The following is a 17564-nucleotide window of genomic DNA, read 5'->3' on the forward strand; positions in this document are numbered from 1 at the left end:
AAATCTGACAATAAACCCCAACTCAACATCACCCGAGTTAAAGATCGGTACTATCAACGTAAGAAGCCTGAATGGCAAAGAAATGGAGCTAGCTGAGGAATTAGATAAGTACCAGATCGATATAATAGGGGTGACTGAAACAAAAAAGACCAAAACTGGTGAGATCTTTCTGAGCAATAAATACAGAATGTTATATTCAGGCAATGATAATCAAGGAAAAGAAGGAGTAGCCATAGTATTCAACACAAAATACGAGGCTAATCTTCTTGAATGGCAGTCAGTCTCAAGTAGAGTAATGTGGACAAATATGAGAATGGGGAACTGGACAATGAGACTTATTTGTGCCTATGGTCCCACAGAAGGTTCTACTAAGGTAGAAGTGGAGGAATTTTTTGAGGCTTTAGAAAAAGCAACTGACACAATGAAAAATGGAAAGTTGGTCCTAGTTGGGGATCTAAATAGCAGAGTAGGAAATGATTGTGAGGCATACAAAAATATTTTGGGAAAATTTGGAGAAAAGAGCAAAGCTAATAATAATGGCCAATATCTGTTGGATTTCTGCTCAGGACATGGACTGGTTATTACTAACAGCATGTTTCAATATAAAAATGTGCACAAATTCACATGGAGAGAAGAGGCTAGGAATAAGAAAAGTCTCATTGACTATGTTATTGTTGATACTGATGTTTTCTCCCTGGTGCAGGACAACAGAGTGTACAGAGGATTTGAAATTGGAAGTGATCACTATTTAGTCTTGAGCAGGATAAAATTGAATTTCATATTGAAAAGAATAACATGTAAGAAAGTTTTAAAGCGAATCAAAGTTGAGCAGCTCTCAGATGTGAACTGTAGGCTAAAATACACAAAGATTATTGAAGAAAAAATGAAAGAATTTGAGAACAGGAATCAAACCTTGGAGATTCAGTGGCAAACTCTGAAGAGAACATTGATTGATTCCGCTAGAGAGGCATGTGGTGAGGTTATCTGTAAGGATAAAAAAATCAGAACTCCCTGGTGGATACAGGAAGTTAAAGAGGCAGTGAAGGAAAAGAAGAACGCATATCAAAAGTTCCTGTCAAATAAGTCAGCTTGTGCTCTTAGAGAATATAGAGACAAATGCAAGAATGCTAAACACTGTGTAAAACTAGCTAAACAAAAGCCATGGGAAGACTTTGGCAAGAATATAGAAAATAAATATCAAGAAGGTGGCAAAATATTCTGGAGGTTGTTGAAGCTTAAGAATGGAGGAAAGAGTGCTGTAAAAGGAATTAGAGATGATAAAGGTGACATGAAAATGGGAGAAAAAGATATCCTTGAAGTATGGAGTAATTACTTTGAAAAACTGCTAAATGAAACAAGCAGTGATGACAGCACAGTGGTAAAAAACACTGACCAGGCATGCAGTCAGGAATACATATCAATACTAGAAGTAGAAAAAGCCATCAATGGCTTGAAATGTGAAAAGGCAGCAGGAGTAGATGATATTCGACCAGAAATGCTGAAGTATGGTGGTATAAGAGTCTTACAGTGGCTGCTCTGCATAGTTCAGAAAGCCTGGACAGAGTGACGAATTCCCGATGATTGGAGTAGAGCTCTCATAGTACCCATATATAAAAAGGGAAATAAAACTGAATGTGAGAATTACAGAGGTATTTCCCTGCTGAGTGTTCCTGGCAAGATCTATGCAAGTATACTTGAGAAACGGTTGAGAAGAATTGTGGAAGAAAAGCTTGGTGAAGAACAAGCTGGATTCAGGCCAAATAGAGGCTGTCAGGATCAGATCTTCACTTTACGACAAATAGTCGAGAAAGCATAGAAATATAACAACGATCTGTATTTAAGTTTTGTCGATCTGGAGAAGGCATATGACAAGGTGCCAAGAGAGAAGCTATTCACTACGCTGCAGTTATATAGTGTCAATGGGGCATTATATCAAGCAATACTTAGTCTTTATTTGAGTTGTAAGTCAGCAGTTAGAATTGAAGGAAGTACAGGAAGATGGTTTAATATTAAATCTGGTGTGAGACAAGGATGTACATTATCCCCTCTGTTATTCATTATCTATATGGATCACATTATGAAGGAAAGTGGTATTAAGCATGATATCAAAATTGGAGATGTTAATGTCAGCTCTTTGCTTTATGCAGATGATGTTATACTTCTAAATAAATCTGCTACAAGTCTGCAAGATTCTCTGACTAAATTGAATAGCTGTTGTAATAGATATGGTATGAAGGTCAGCAATAAAAAGACAAAGACAATGAAAATAGGCAGAATCATTGAAAATATCAACTGTGTTGTGAATGGAGAACCTGTGGAACAAGTAAAACATTTCAGCTATTTAGGCACGATTTTTACTGAAGACGGTAAATTAAATATAGAAATAGACAACAGAATCAGCAAAACTGCTATGGTGGGAAGTCAATTGAATTAATTCATATGGAATAAGAGAGAAATCAGTCGGAACACTAAATTAGCTGTCTACAAGACAGTGTTCAAACCAGTTTTAACTTATGGATCTGAGAGGTGGGTCAGAAGTAAAACATTTGACCAAAGACCAGAGACTGCAGATATGAGAGCCCTGAGAAAGATTATAGGCGTGAACAGATGGCATCAATGGCAATATCATATTAAAAACGAGGATATTAGGAAAGAACTTGACATTGTCAGCATCCAGGATTGCGTTAGCAGAGCTAATCTCAGGTGGTATGGTCACTTAAACAGAATGGGCGAGGAAAGATTAGCAAAACAAGTGTTCTCTGCTAGGCTGGCAGCAAAACGATCCAGAGGAAGACCAAGATATAGGTGGATTGATATGGTATAAAGTGCCTTAGATGATAGAAATAGAAGATCTGATAATGTTGGAATCTTGACAAGTAACAGACTGATTTCGAGGAAAATTGTAGATAGGAAGTTAGTAATGATGTAATTTTTTTCATGTAATACTATAATATACTGTACACCCCTTGAGGGTACATGGCAGGAATTTGATGATGATGATGATGACACGAGATTTACTCTTCTGAAGAATCTCTAAAATAAGGATTGGAAATCATCAAAGAAACAGCCTTACTAAATGGATACATTCTCGTAGACAGGCTTATACGTTGGTTATGCATTATTAAAACACTTAAGGAATAGAACAACGTAGTTAAGTATATAAATTAAATTAAACTTTAATAAATATTTTCCGATATTTCGGCAACGTTACATTGCCATTTTCTAAAGGAAATTACAAAAATGTTACGTGCACATAGGCACTACAACACAGAAACTGGAATGAAGAAATTGAAGCTATTGTTCTCCTAACAGTCCTGATGGTGCCCTCTAGTTGGCTAAGTAGGTGTTCTTGGCTGTTGGAGCTGAAGGTCTGCAGATGTAGGCCTCCCAAATTTGGGGAAGCTCGACATACAACCAAAATTGTTGAGGTTTGGAGAATTTCTGAAGGGCTGAGGCTGATTCCATAAAGAGTCTTTCAAATTTGTATTTGCTACGGTGTATCACTGTTAGCTTTCTTCCACCGTATTCTGTGGCGTGTATCCAGAGCATGGTCCGCAAGCCCAGAATGACTGTATTTGTGAAAACGGATGTAGTCCTTGTGTTTCCGAAATTCTGTTATTCGCTGTCCTGCTTGTTTGGCCAAAGTAAGACAGTTTACAACTGCAAGGGACCTGGTAAACACCAGGTAGGTCTAGGGGAATGTGGTTGGTCTTTAGTGGAGCGGATAAGGATGTCAATTTTCTGTAAGGTTTGTAACAGGAGGTCAGGTCATGTTTTTTAAGATTTTGGTAATCTTTTCGAGGTGCTCGGATGTAGGGAATGGTGATGGATTTAGAGTAATCCTTGTTGTGGGGTGGGGGGGGGGGGGGTGGAAGGGATCTGTGGTTTGTAGGTTCTAAATATTTTTTGGATTTTTTTTGGGGAGGGTAGCCATTGGCTGAGAAAGGGTTGAATATGTGATTTAGTTCAGTGTTTAGGGCCAAGTCGTTTGAACAGATTAGTTTAGCCCTGTTGTATAGTGTTTTCACTACTCCATATTGTTGTGGGGGGGGGGGGGATTGTTGGTGAATGTATCTGCCTGTATGGGTGGGTTTTCTGTAAACTGAGAAAACCAAGGATCCATTAGGCTGGTGGGAGACTAGTGTGTCTAGGAAAGGGAGGCTGTTGTTTTCCTCTTTTTCCAGAGTGAATTTGATTCTGGGGTGTTGGTTGTTTAAGTGTGTTAAGGAGAGAAGTGTTTCAGAGCCATGTGGCCAAATAGTGAACACATCATCAAACGTAGCGAAGCCATATGGTTGGTTTTTGTGGGGCAGAGGCTAAGGCTTTTTCTTCAAAGGTCTCCATAAAGAAATTGGCCAAGGGTGGGGAGAGTGGTGAACCCATGGCTGTCCCCTCTATTTGTTTGTAGAATTTTCCCTGCCAATCTCTTCATTCCCAGTTTCTGTGTTATAGTGCCTATGTGCACGTAACTTTTTTGTAAGTTCCTTTAGAAAATGGCAATGTGACGTTGCCGAAATATCAGAAAATATTTATTAAAGTTTAATTTAATTTATATCCTTAACTACGTTGTTCTATTCCTTAAGTGTTTTAATAATGCATAACCAACGTATAAGCCTGTCTATGAGAATCAAAATCATCCACGGAGATACAATCGCACGGAAGGCCCGCCAATACGGTAAATTGAAATTGAAGCTGTCTAGACAATTAAATCGTCTAGCATTCCTGAAACGCTGCCGGGATAATAAAGTAATCCCGAACTGTGTAAAATTTAAGCAACCGGTTTGTGTCACAAAAAGCTCTCCGGATATATAACCGCGCTAGCTACGCGTTGCTACGTTGAACAAATCACTGCCACACCGGTCGCTCTTAGCGGACAATAATGAAGCTATTCGTGCCGTCGAAGATGAGCTTTCGCGCACTTTGATCCACGAACTTTGGTCGATTTTACATGACGTCTCATGTACCGCTGCCGAAAAAGAATTTAAAAAAATACCGAGGCTGACAGATGAAAAAGTTCAAAAAATTAAAAAAGAACTCTATCGTCTTTCCAAAACCTGCTACCAAACATGGTAATCAACCTTTCTTCAGTCACCCTGAAGCCTGAAGCACTGAACGTGCTGTCACGTGGACACAACTTCGCCATTGCTCCCAATAAAATACCTAGTGAGGATATTATGATCCAGATCGAAGGCGCGGAATCCGCCACCTTCCACATCAAGTCGCCAACAGTGTAAGACTGATGTAGCCTGTGTCCTTTCCAAAGCAAGACCACCAAAAACCAACATATCAAACAAAGAATATAAAAGCTCTACAGGAAATTGAAGAATAATAAAGAATTAGTTATCACCAAAGCGGATAAGGGAAATGCAACTGTAGTACTTAACCAAAAGGACTACACAGGTAAGCTGAATTCTCTTCTAGTAGATCGGGCCACTTACCTCCCTATCAATTACAATCCACCAACTCTCAAATTAGAAAACTTCACAGGGCGCCTTAAGAGAGTCACTTCTTAGCCTGTAGAAGTTACCAACAGATTAAAGCCGTTTAACTCTATACCCCCCCCCGTATTTACGGGACTCTCCAAAAATACACAAAGAAAATGTGCCATTATGTCCCATAGTGGATGGCATTGATTCCCCCACATACAAATTAGCTAAACATTTGGCCAAAGAGCTCACACACTATACTGGCAACACACCATCACACATAAAAAAAACTCACCCCATTTCAAAGCCAGCATAGAAAACGTTACACTCCAACATACTGACATAATGGTCAGCTTTGATGTGTTCTCTTTATTTACAAATGTCCCACTCAAGGAAACTTTAGAGCTAATCCAAACTAAATTTTCTCCTGATATCTCAGCCTTATTTCAGTTCACAATGAACTCAGGCTATTTCGTTTGGCAGGGGAAAATTCTACAAACAAATATAGGGGACAGCCATGGGTTCACCACTCCTCCCCACCCTTGGCCAATTTCTTTATGGAGACCTTTGAAGAAAAAGCCTTAGCCTCTGCCCCACAAAAACCAACCATATGGCTTCGCTACGTTTGATGATGTGTTCGCTATTTGGCCACAATGGCTCTGAAACACTTCTCTCCTTCTTAACACACTTAAACAACCAACACCCCAGAATCAAATTCACTCTGGAAAAAGAGGAAAACAACACCCCTCCCTTTCCTAGACACACTAGTCACCTGCCAGCCTAATGGATCCTTGGTTTTCTCAGTTTACAGAAAACCCACCCATACAGTCAGATACATTCACCAACAATTCCCCCCCCCCCCTCACAACCATATGGAGTAGTGAAAACACTATACAACAGGGCTAAAACTAATCTGTTCAAATGACTTGGCCCTAAACATTGAACTAAATCACATCCTCAACACTTTCTCAGCGAATAGCTGCCCCCCCCAAAAAAATCCAAAAAATATTAGAACCTACAAACTACAGATTCCTTTCTCCCCCCCCCCCCCCACACAATAAGGAATACATCTAAATCCATCACCATTCCCTACATCCGAGGCACCTCGGAAAAGATTACCAAAATCTTAAAAAAACATTGACCTGACCTCCTGTTACAAACCTTACAGAAAATTGGCATCCCTTATCCGCTCCACTAAAAAACCAACAATTCCCCAAGACCTACCTGGTGTTTACCAGGTCCCTTGCAGTTGTAAACTGTCTTACTTTGGCCAAACAGGCAGGACAGCGAATATCAGAATTTCGGAACACAAGGACTACATCCGTTTTCACAAATACAGTCAATTCTGGGCTTGCGGACCATGCTCTGGATACACGCCACAGAACACGGTGGAAGGAAAGCTACAGTGATACACCATAGCAAATACAAATTTGAAAGACTCTTTATGGAATCAGCCTCAGCCCTAAGAAATTCTCCAAACCTCAACAAATTTGGTTGTATGCGACTGCTCCAATTTGGGAGGCCTACATCTGCAGAGCTTCAGCCAAACGGCCGAGACACACCTACTTAGCCCGCTAGAGGGCACCATCAGGACTGTTAGGAGAACAATAGCTTTCATCTCTTCATTCCCAGTTTCTGTTTTGTAGTGCCTACATGCACGTAACTTTTTTGTAAGTTCCTTTAGAAAATGACAATGTGACGTTGCCGAAATATCGGAAAATATTTATTAAAGTTTAATTTAATTTATATCCTTAACTATGTTGTGCTATTCCTTAAGTGTTTTAATAATAAATGGATACAATCCAATAACAAGTATCTTTCATTATCCAAAAAATAATTACCTAGTCTCCTACAAATAGATTCAGACAAGAAGAAGCCCACAGAACTCCTATACATATATTAAAGGCATTTCTGGACGTTTGGCAAAAATTACGAAAAACTATCAACTCATTGCTACCTGTAAGCCCATCAACCAAATTCACAACTTGCTACCTTGTCCAAAAAACAAATTCTCACCAATGATGCTTCTACATAGATCCATATATAAACAAGAACATTTATATAAAGTGCTGAAGCCTTATTTCATAGACCTAATCTTACTCGGAATGGCTGTCTCACTATTCCAAAAGTTTGGGATATTGTTATCCTCAGTTGTATTAAATAATTATCTGCTATATTTGATTTCATTTAATTAATTTTAAAATTTCAGCTGAATAGTTTTAATCCATGAGCATGCATGGAGGGATTCCAATTTAAGCATGTGCACTATTGTTTTTTGAATTAAATTCCTATTGTTGTTCACTAGTTGTACTGATGATGTCTTATGATACATAAGAGATGAAATATTTAGATTAATAAAAAAGTTATTTACTTTGGCATACACATTATCCTATAGTGAAAGTTGTCAGTGTATGACTTCATTAGCATATACTGTATAACTTTATTATCTGTATATGTATTTAGAAATAAATTATTCGTGAAGAGTACTACACAAAACTGTATTTTGAAAATAAACCAGAATATTTTGTCTTTAGAGATGTACTGATAAGTACTGTAGTTAAGGATTAAAAAATTTACCTGCTTATTGTACTACATAATTCGGGTCAAAGCTGTATAACTGAGAGGAGACCTCCACATAGCCTTTAAAGGAATGCGGAGAACCGGACCAGGGCTTCTGACCTAATGTCCAATCCTCACCTTCTCGTGGTGCACCCTGTTGGGTATCTACTTTGATACTGAACGAACGAGGATGGGCTGGCAATTTGGGATTTAGCCGACCAAATTGTATTCTTATTGGTTAAACCAAAATAAAAAATGATGGTACAACATGACAAAATTTCATGCCGGCTGGGGCGTCACCCGGTTAAACAAAGCCCCCCGTTGTTTTCGCCAGGGAACCAGGGCGAACAGCGAAAAGTCAGCTACTGGAACAAATCTGAAAACAAACCCCAACTCAACATCACCAGAGTTAAAGATCGGTACTATCAACGTAAGAAGCCTGAATGGCAAAGAAATGGAGCTAGCTGAGGAATTAGATAAGTACCAGATCGACATAATACGGGGTGACTGAAACAAAAAAGACCAAAACTGGCGAGATCTTTCTGAGCAATAAAATACAAAATGTTATATTCAGGCAATGACAATCAAGGAAAAGAAGAGTAGCCATAGTATTCAACACAAAATACGAGGCTAATCTTCTTGAATGGCAGTCAGTCCTCAAGTAGAGTAATGTGGGCAAATATGAGAATGGGGAACTGGACAATGAGACTTATTTGTGCCTATGGTCCCACAGAAGGTTCTACTAAGGTAGAAGTGGAGGAATTTTTTGATGCTTTAGAAAAAGCAACTGACACAATGAAAAAGGAAAAGTTGATCCTTCTTGGGGATCTAATAGTAGAGTAGGAAATGATTGTGAGACATACAAAAATATTTTGGGAAAATTTGGAGAAAAGAGCAAAGCTAATAATAATGGCAAATATCTGTTGGATTTCTGCTCAGGACATGGACTGGTTATTACTAACACCATGTTCCAACATAAAAATGTGCACAAATTCACATGGAGAGAAGAGGCTAGGAATAAGAAAAGTCTCATTGACTATGTTATTGTTGATACTGATGTTTTCTCCCTGGTGCAGGACACCAGAGTGTACAGAGGATTTGAAATTGGAAGTGATCACTATTTAGTCTTGAGCAGGATAAAATTGAATTTCATATTGAAAAGAATAACATGTAAGAAAGTTTTTAAAGCGAATAAAAGTTGAGCAGCTCTCAGATGTGAACTCTAGACTAAAATACAGAAATATTATTGAAAAGAAAATGAAAGAGTTTGAGAACAGGAATCAAAACTTCGAGATTCAGTGGCAAACTCTGAAGAAAACATTGATTGATTCTGCCAGAGAGGCATGTGGTGAGGTTGTCTGCAAGGATAAAAAAATCAGAACTCCCTGGTGGACACAGGAAGTTAAAGAGGCAGTGAAGGAAAAGAATAAGTCAGCTTTTACTCTTACAGAATACAGAGACAAATGTAAGAAAGCTAAACAGTGTGTAAAACTAGCTAAACAAAAGTCATGGGAGGACTTTGGCAAGAATATAGAAAATAAATATCAAGAAGGTGGCAAAATATTCTGGAGGTTGTTGAAGAAGCTTAGGAATGGAGGAAAGAGTGCTGTAAAAGGAATTAGAGATGATAAAGGTGAAATGAAAACAGGAGAAAAAGATATCCTTGAAGTATGGAGTAATTACTTTGAAAAAACTGCTAAATGAAACAAGCAGTGATGACAGCACAGTGATAAAAAACACTGACGAGGCATGCAGTCAGGAATAAATATCCATACTTGAAGTAGAAAAAGCCATCAAAGGCTTGAAATGTGGAAAGGCAGCAGGAGTAGATGATATTCGACCAGAAATGCTGAAGTATGGTGGTATAAGAGTCTTACAGTGGCTGCACTGCATAGTTCAGAAAGCCTGGACAGAGGGACGAATTCCCGATGATTGGAGTAGAGCTCTCATAGTACCCATATATAAAAAGGGAAATAAAACTGAATGTGAGAATTACAGAGGTATTTCCCTACTGAGTGTTCCTGGCAAGATCTATGCAAGTATACTTGAGAAACGGTTGAGAAGAATTGTGGAAGGAAAGCTTGGTGAAGAACAAGCTGGATTCAGGCCAAATAGAGGCTGTCAGGATCAGATCTTCACTTTACGACAAATAGTCGAGAAAGCATGGGAATATAACAAAGATCTGTATTTAAAATTTTGTCGATTTGGAAAAGGCATATGACAAGGTGCCAAGAGAGAAGCTATTCAATACGCTGCAGTTATATGGTGTCAATGGGGCATTATATTAAGCAATACTTAGTCTTTATTTGAGTTGTGAGTCAGCAGTTAGAATTGAAGGAAGTACAGGAAGATGGTTTAATGTTAAATCTGGTGTGAGACAAGGATGTACATTATCCCCTCTGTTATTCATTATCTATATGGATCACATTATGAAGGAATGTGGTATTAAACCTGATATCAAAATTGGAGATGTTAATATCAGCTCTTTGCTTTATGCGGATGATGTTATACTTCTAAATAAATCCGCTACAAGTCTGCAAGATTCTCTGACTAAATTGAATAGCTGTTGTAATAGATATGGTATGAAGGTCAGCAATAAAAAGACAAAGACAATGAAAATAGGCAGAATCATTGAAAATGTCAACTGTGTTGTGAATGGAGAACCTGTGGAACAAGTAAAACATTTCAGCTACTTAGGCACAATTTTTACTGAAGATGGTAAACTAAATATAGAAATAGACAACAGAATCAGCAAAGCTGGTATCGTGGGAAGTCAATTGAATAAATTCATATGGAATAAGAAAGAAATTAGTCGGAACACTAAATTAGCTGTATACAAGACTGTGTTCAAACCAATTTTAACTTATGGATCTGAGAGCTGGGTCAGAAGTAAAACACTTGACCATAGACTAGAAACCGCAGATATGAGAGTCCTGAGAAAGATTAGAGGCGTGAACAGATGGCATCAATGGCAATATTATATTAAAAATGAGGATATTAGGAACGAACTTGACATTGTCAGCATCCAGGAATGCGTTAGCAGAGCTAATCTCAGATGGTATGGTCACTTAAACAGAATGGGAGAGGAAAGATTAGCAAAACAAGTGTTCTCTGCCAGGTTGGCAGGAAAACGACCCAGAGGAAGACCAAGATATAGGTGGATTGATAAGGTACAAAGTGCCTTAGACGATAGAAATATAAGATCTGATAATGTTGGAGTCTTGACAAGTAACAGACTGATTTGGAGGAAAATTGTAGATAGGAAGTTAGTAATGATGTAATTTTTTCATGTAGTACTGTCATATCCTCTACACCCGTTGAGGGTTCATGGCAGGAATTTGATGATGATGATGATGAATTTATGATGACCCAACACACCTGTTAGAAGGATTACTTTACTTATCATTAAGAAAGTAACATTTGACATTTTGACCTCTGTATTGAGGTCATCAAGAAAATATACATATGTACAAGATACAAGGTACATCACAATACACTACACAAAAGTAAGATGAATCTAAATGTTCGTTAATCATTTCCCTTAGCCTGACCTCTGGTGTAAAAAAAATAATAAAAATAAATAAATAAAATAAAATAAAAAACACGAAAAAAATAGAACTACATTAAACAATTTCTGAAGTTTTCTCTTATTAAGATTTTCTTCTGTTTGGGTTTGTTCTGGGTGTTATTTGGGTTGAAGATCGGTCCTCCAAATCTGTGTAATAATTAATCCATCATTCTTGTTCACATTTGGATGATGTTTAAACATTTCACAGGCTTCTTTGAATTTTCTTTCAAACCAGATTTTGATGCAGTGTAGATGCAGCCTTTGTGCCTTTCCAGTCAGTTCTGTGACATGTTTGGAGTGTGTGGTCTGACAAGCTTATTTTACCATAGTGGAGGTATTTAATGTGGCATTTGTGTTCATCTTTCTAATTGGGATGGTGCATCCTGTCTGTTTCCCCTATGTAAGGTAGGTTATAGGTCATTTAATTTTGTAAACCCCTGGGTGGGCAAGATATGGAAGAGGATCTTTGGAAGAGCTAAGTAAATTTTATAATTTTGCAGGGGGTTTGAAGGTTCTCTTAATATTATATTTAAGTAATGTTCTATCTATTTTTTCCAAAATGCCCCTAATGTATGATATGGCTATGACATTCTTGTAATCTTTTTTGCTTTTAATGGCATTTTTTTGGAGGAGTTGTGAACTGTTTTTTTATTATAGCCATTTGTTTACAAACCTTTGTAAGAGAACTTTGTAGAGTCCTTGTTGACAGAACTAATCCACGGGACCAGCAAAAATCTAGCAGTTACCCAAGCAATCATTTTACAACAAAAATTAGAGCTATTGAGCTACATAAATCCTAATATTTGGGATATTCTAGAAAGGATTACAGATGACTTGGCAAAGCACGTGCTATCCAAGAACAAAGAAAAACTAATAGTGAAGTTTCAAGCACTAAAACAACAAGGAAGCTACCAACAATCTGGATACCATACCCATAGGAACAGCCAATTACAAACCAACAATACAAGGAGCAGCCAATCACCTACAAGTGAAGTTAGGAGCAACTAACCCAATGAACTATGGCCACGTTATCAACAAATCCACCTACAACCGTAATGACCGAGAACTCTCACTTTTGAAAAAAGGACTGGATTTTGTTAACTGACATTGTACCAAGGTCAGTTAACAAATTAGATTTCATTTATCACATTGAAAGAGGTCTAAAATCCCTTCCCCTCCAATATAGCCAACAAAATATGAATGGAAACATTGTGCATATTAAACTCCAATAAATAAGTTGCAACCTAACCAGAGTAGAAAAACTGGCCCTTAAATCTTTAAAAAAATTACCAAGACATTGTTATTACAAAAGCTGATAAAGGCAATGCCACTGTCATCCTTGATCGGACAGCATACCTGGAAAAAATGAACCAGTTGGTATTCGACCACAACATGTACCAAATGGTGAACTACAACCCTACAAACCGCTGTAAAATCTCTCGCAAATAATTAAAGTTTGTTAAAATTTTACTTTTGATTTTTCAGGGTTTTCCAAAATATTTTGAACTCTTGAAAATATAATGTACTTAAAAGAATGTTATAATTATGCTGTAAAAATGCATATACGTTAACTTGTATGTAAAGCTATAAGTAAGGATTAAGCCAGATTAGCAATGACGAAATATCGACCTTAGGTTGCAAGGTCAAGCAATGGTAATGGAAGGGACAACAATGACTTCATTACGCTAAAGGCTAATCCTGAAAAGCACATCATAGAGAATAAAGAGCTAGATAATGTATAAAAGCAGATTGTGGCTCTTGCTTTTTGCTTCTCGTTGCCGAGGCTTTCTCTCTCGTCTCCAGGCCATTCTCTTATCGATAGCTCTCAAGTTTGAGTCTCCAGGTAGTCGGTACCCAGTGTCATCCAGTCAGTAAGTTTTTTGATGAAGTTCCAGTGACGGATGGACAAGCTACAAAAGCACAGAAACCTCAAACCTCGCGGTTACTTCGGCAAATTCCATATCAAGTTTTTGACAGAGGAAATTTCTATAAGAGACTGCCAGCGTAGTCCAAGCAGCAAAAATCAACCAGAAAGAAGATGCCACAATCTTGATGAAGTTTGTTGTAATTTATTTGCACTCTATATCCAAGAAAATAGTAAGTAAGCACTGTTTTGTAATTGTTAAGAAAGCATAACTCTGAATTGTATATATGCTTACAAGAAATTGTTTATAAGCAGGCAGTATCTAAGTCACAGTCTTTTTAGGAAGATTATATGTTAGCTTGTTTGTTTAGATAATGAATATATACTTAGTTGTAAGAAAGGGAACATGTTATGTATGCAGCTAGGCAATAATTAGGTTACAGTCTTTCAGGGAAGATTATATGTTAAATTGTATATGCAGTAGAGAAATATGTGCATGGTTATGACATAAGAGACAATTACATATTTAAGTCTAACAAGTTAACTTAGTATTGAGTGTACTGTGAGTTTTGTTGTATAAACTGCATTCCCTGTATGTTAAAACGGTTGAGTGAGATAACTTCTCAGTATTTTTTTTTTTTTTTTTTGTGTATTGTACCTATTGTTCTAGCTCAAAATAAATGTTTTGTTTTATAACTACCTGACCTATTTTTTAGCAAATGCACTATCTCCAAAAAAAAGAGCAAACCTGCATGCAAATTCAATTTTTAGCAGTCATGACTTGCATAAAGGAAAATCTGTCTATAGTCAATGATTCCTGTTTTCCTCACCTTAACTTTCAAACTAAATTAATTCAATTAGATGGTGCAGTCATAAATAAAACAGATTTTTCTAATTGATTTGTGCGAAAGTTGGTGAACTGCATGTATTAAACAGGCTGATAACCTTAGGCCTGTTTAAGGGCAGGGAGGACAGAAATCAGTTGTAGTAGAATTAGAACATTAAACAGATTGCACAAATAATAAATAATTAATAAATATTTTACACCACATCAAAAAGAAAACAACAGAACTAATCAAATCGGTAATCACGTGGCCAGAGGAAACAACCAAAAAACTAATACTCCATTATGCCCAGGCTCCTAGAATTTATGGCCTGCCGTAAATAGGCAAAACAAACACACTACTATGCCCGATAGTTGATGTAATCGACAGCCCTGATTATCACTTAGCCAAGAAGCAAATGGCCACACTCAAGGAGTTGGTAGGCCATCCCCCCCCCCTACATAAAAAAATACACAATACTTCATAAACAAATTAAAAACATCACACTCAACGACAAAGATTTATTAGTCAGCTTTGACATAACTGCCCTTTTCACTAATGTCCTGATCAATGATGATATTCTTCTTCTACAGAACATGTCTCCGCCTGATAACACGGCCCTCTTTGTCCACATACTCCGCTCCAGGTATTTTCCGTGACAAAATAATTTTTACCTACATAAAGAAGGTTCGGTCAGGGGCTCACCACTTGCACCACCAATAGCTAACTTTTACATGGAAGACTTCGAGCAACGAGCTTTAGATTTTGCCTACTTAAAGCCCGAAGTCTGGCTCAAATATATTGATGATATTTTTGCCATTTGGCCCCACAGCTGCGAAACATTAAATACATTCCTTAGCTACCTGAACAAACAACACAAACTTATCCAATTCTCCATCGAGATGGAAAACAACAACTCTCTTCCTTTTCTATGCACACTTGTCACACGTCTTCCCTCAGGCAGTCTCTCCTTTACGGTCTGCTGCAAACCTACACACACAGGCCAATACATACATAAAAATTCATACCCCCTTCCAACACAAAAAATAAGGGTCATCAGCACCCTCAAGCACAGAGCCCTAACATTTTGCTCCAATGAGCAGGCTCTGAAACAAGAATTTGAAATTATTAGCTAAATTACTGAAATAAGAGCAAACAGGCTTCACTTCGGCAAAGTAAAATTATTCAAAATTAAGTAGATATTGAATACCACATTATTTCTTAGCCAAATAAGAAACTCAAAGATAGGAAATCTAATCTAAGAGTTTCATGCCTAATATAGAAAACTATATAAATATAATTAAAGATCGGCGAGTCCAAGCGTAAGCCAACACCTGGTAGTGCAATGCTAAGGTGACTTGTATCTTAGATTAGATTTCCTATCTTTGAGTTTCTTATTCGGCTATGAAATAATGTGGTATTCAATATCCACTTAATTTTTGAATAATTTTACTTCGCCGAAGTGAAGCCTGTTAGCTCTTATTTCAGTAATTGTATTTGTGCACCTTTTTTGGCAACTCATACAGTAAAGATATAAGTTCTGACCATTGAAACCTTAGTATTACATTTAGGTCTACCTATCACTGATGAGACCTCCAAAAAGGTCGAAACCGGTCTGGGTTTCTTCTCTCATAAACCTTCTCTCATAATGTAGAACAGTAATACATCTCTAGGAACTGTGTTTTACATTATGGGCCATTACTAAGAGCAGTGATCAGAGCTTACTCCACCTTTACTATGAGTCGCCCTAGCATTGCACTACCAGGTGTTGGCTTATGCTTGGGCTCGCTGATCTTTATTTATATTTATATAGTTTTCTATATTCGGCATGAAACTCTTAGATTAGATTTCCTATCTTTGAGTTTCTTATTCGGCTAAGAAATAATGTGGTATTCAATATCCACTTAATTTTGAATAATATTAGCCAAATGTTTGTGAATAATGGCTACAATAAAAAAACAACTTAACTTAGTATTGAGTGTACTGTGAGTTTTGTTGTATAAATTGCATTCCCTGTATGTTAAAACGGTTGAGTGAGATAACTTCTCAGTATTTTTTATTTTATTTTTTTTTTTTTTGTGTGTGTATTGTACCTATTAAACGTGTGGACAGACTTATGTGTTCGTCGAACATGTTGTTTATTATTTTAACGGTATAATAGAACACAGAAACTAAGTAAATAATTAATTTATTAACTTGATGCTGATATTTCGCTGGTATTATAACCAGCATCTTCAGAGCACAAAAACACTGTTTGTCACAATACGCGAGACTAAAACAACATGGTGTACTTAAAATTGTAGCAGCAACACAAAGACTAGAGTCCTGATTTTGGCGCCCTCTATCTGAGAGAGATTAAAAAAAAAAAAAAAAAAAAAAAAAAAAAAAAAATGCTATCATATATTACTAGAGTCCTAGAAAAGTGCTAGTTTTTTCTTAATATGACTGTCTCCCAGATCTTCGGCAAGTTAATACAGCCATATTTGTTGAGATTTGGAGTGTGTTTTAGGGCTTCTGTTGCCTCTAAGAACAATCTCTCTGATTTATATGGGTTTCTGTGTAGTACTTTTGTGTTTTTCCAGTTGATCCTGTGTGCAGGGGTATCCAGAGCATGGTCTGCTAGGCCCGACTTCCCATAATGATATTTCCGGACGTATCGTTTATGTTCGCTGATGCAGATATTCACAGTTCTTCCTGTTTGACCGTAGTAGGCTTGATTGCATGAGCAGGGTACTTGGTAGACTCCTGGATGTGATAAAGGAGGAATGCTGTCCTTGGGTGAGCGGATGAGGGTGGCTAATTTGCTATATGGTCTGAATGTAGTGTGTAGTTTATGTTTATTGAGAATTCTTGAGATCTTTTCGGATGTGCCTTTAATGTAGGGGATGGTGACTGTTTTGTTGTAGTTCTCTGTGGTGGATGGTGGGAGGGGTTTCTTGGGAGTGTTTAGTATTTTGTTTATTTTTTGTGGATTGTATATAAAAAAAAGTCACTTCCTGGCCCAAAGACACAGTTAACAAACTCAAACCCTTCCATGTTAAAACACCGAGGATCTATGGATCACCAAAAATTCACAAACCAGGCACACCCCTACGCCCAATTGTGGACAGTATAAATAGTCCGACATACAAACTGGCTAGACATTTAGCAAAGCTACTAGCCCCTCTCTCTAACAATTCTCCCTCCTTTATCAAAAATTCAGCACACCTAAAAAGCATCTTACAACACCTCACCCTAAAAAGCTCAGACTTAATAGTAAGCTTTGACATCACTTCACTATTCACAAATGTACCACTAATAGAAACCCTCGATCTACTGAAGTC

The 17564-nt window shown here is 37.4% G+C and overlaps 1 protein-coding gene across 1 annotated transcript in view; it reads left to right on the forward strand.

Annotated features, from left to right (window-relative positions):
* The window catches only part of LOC150107796 (RUS family member 1), a 222143-nt gene that overhangs the window by 101656 nt on the left and 102923 nt on the right, over window positions 1-17564 (forward strand). The window lies entirely within an intron of this gene.

The sequence above is a fragment of the Typopeltis vanoorti genome, chromosome 4, assembly GCF_054136105.1.
Source record: "Typopeltis vanoorti isolate ZY-2024b chromosome 4, IOZ_Tvanoo_1.0, whole genome shotgun sequence".
Lineage (NCBI taxonomy): Eukaryota > Metazoa > Arthropoda > Arachnida > Uropygi > Thelyphonidae > Typopeltis > Typopeltis vanoorti.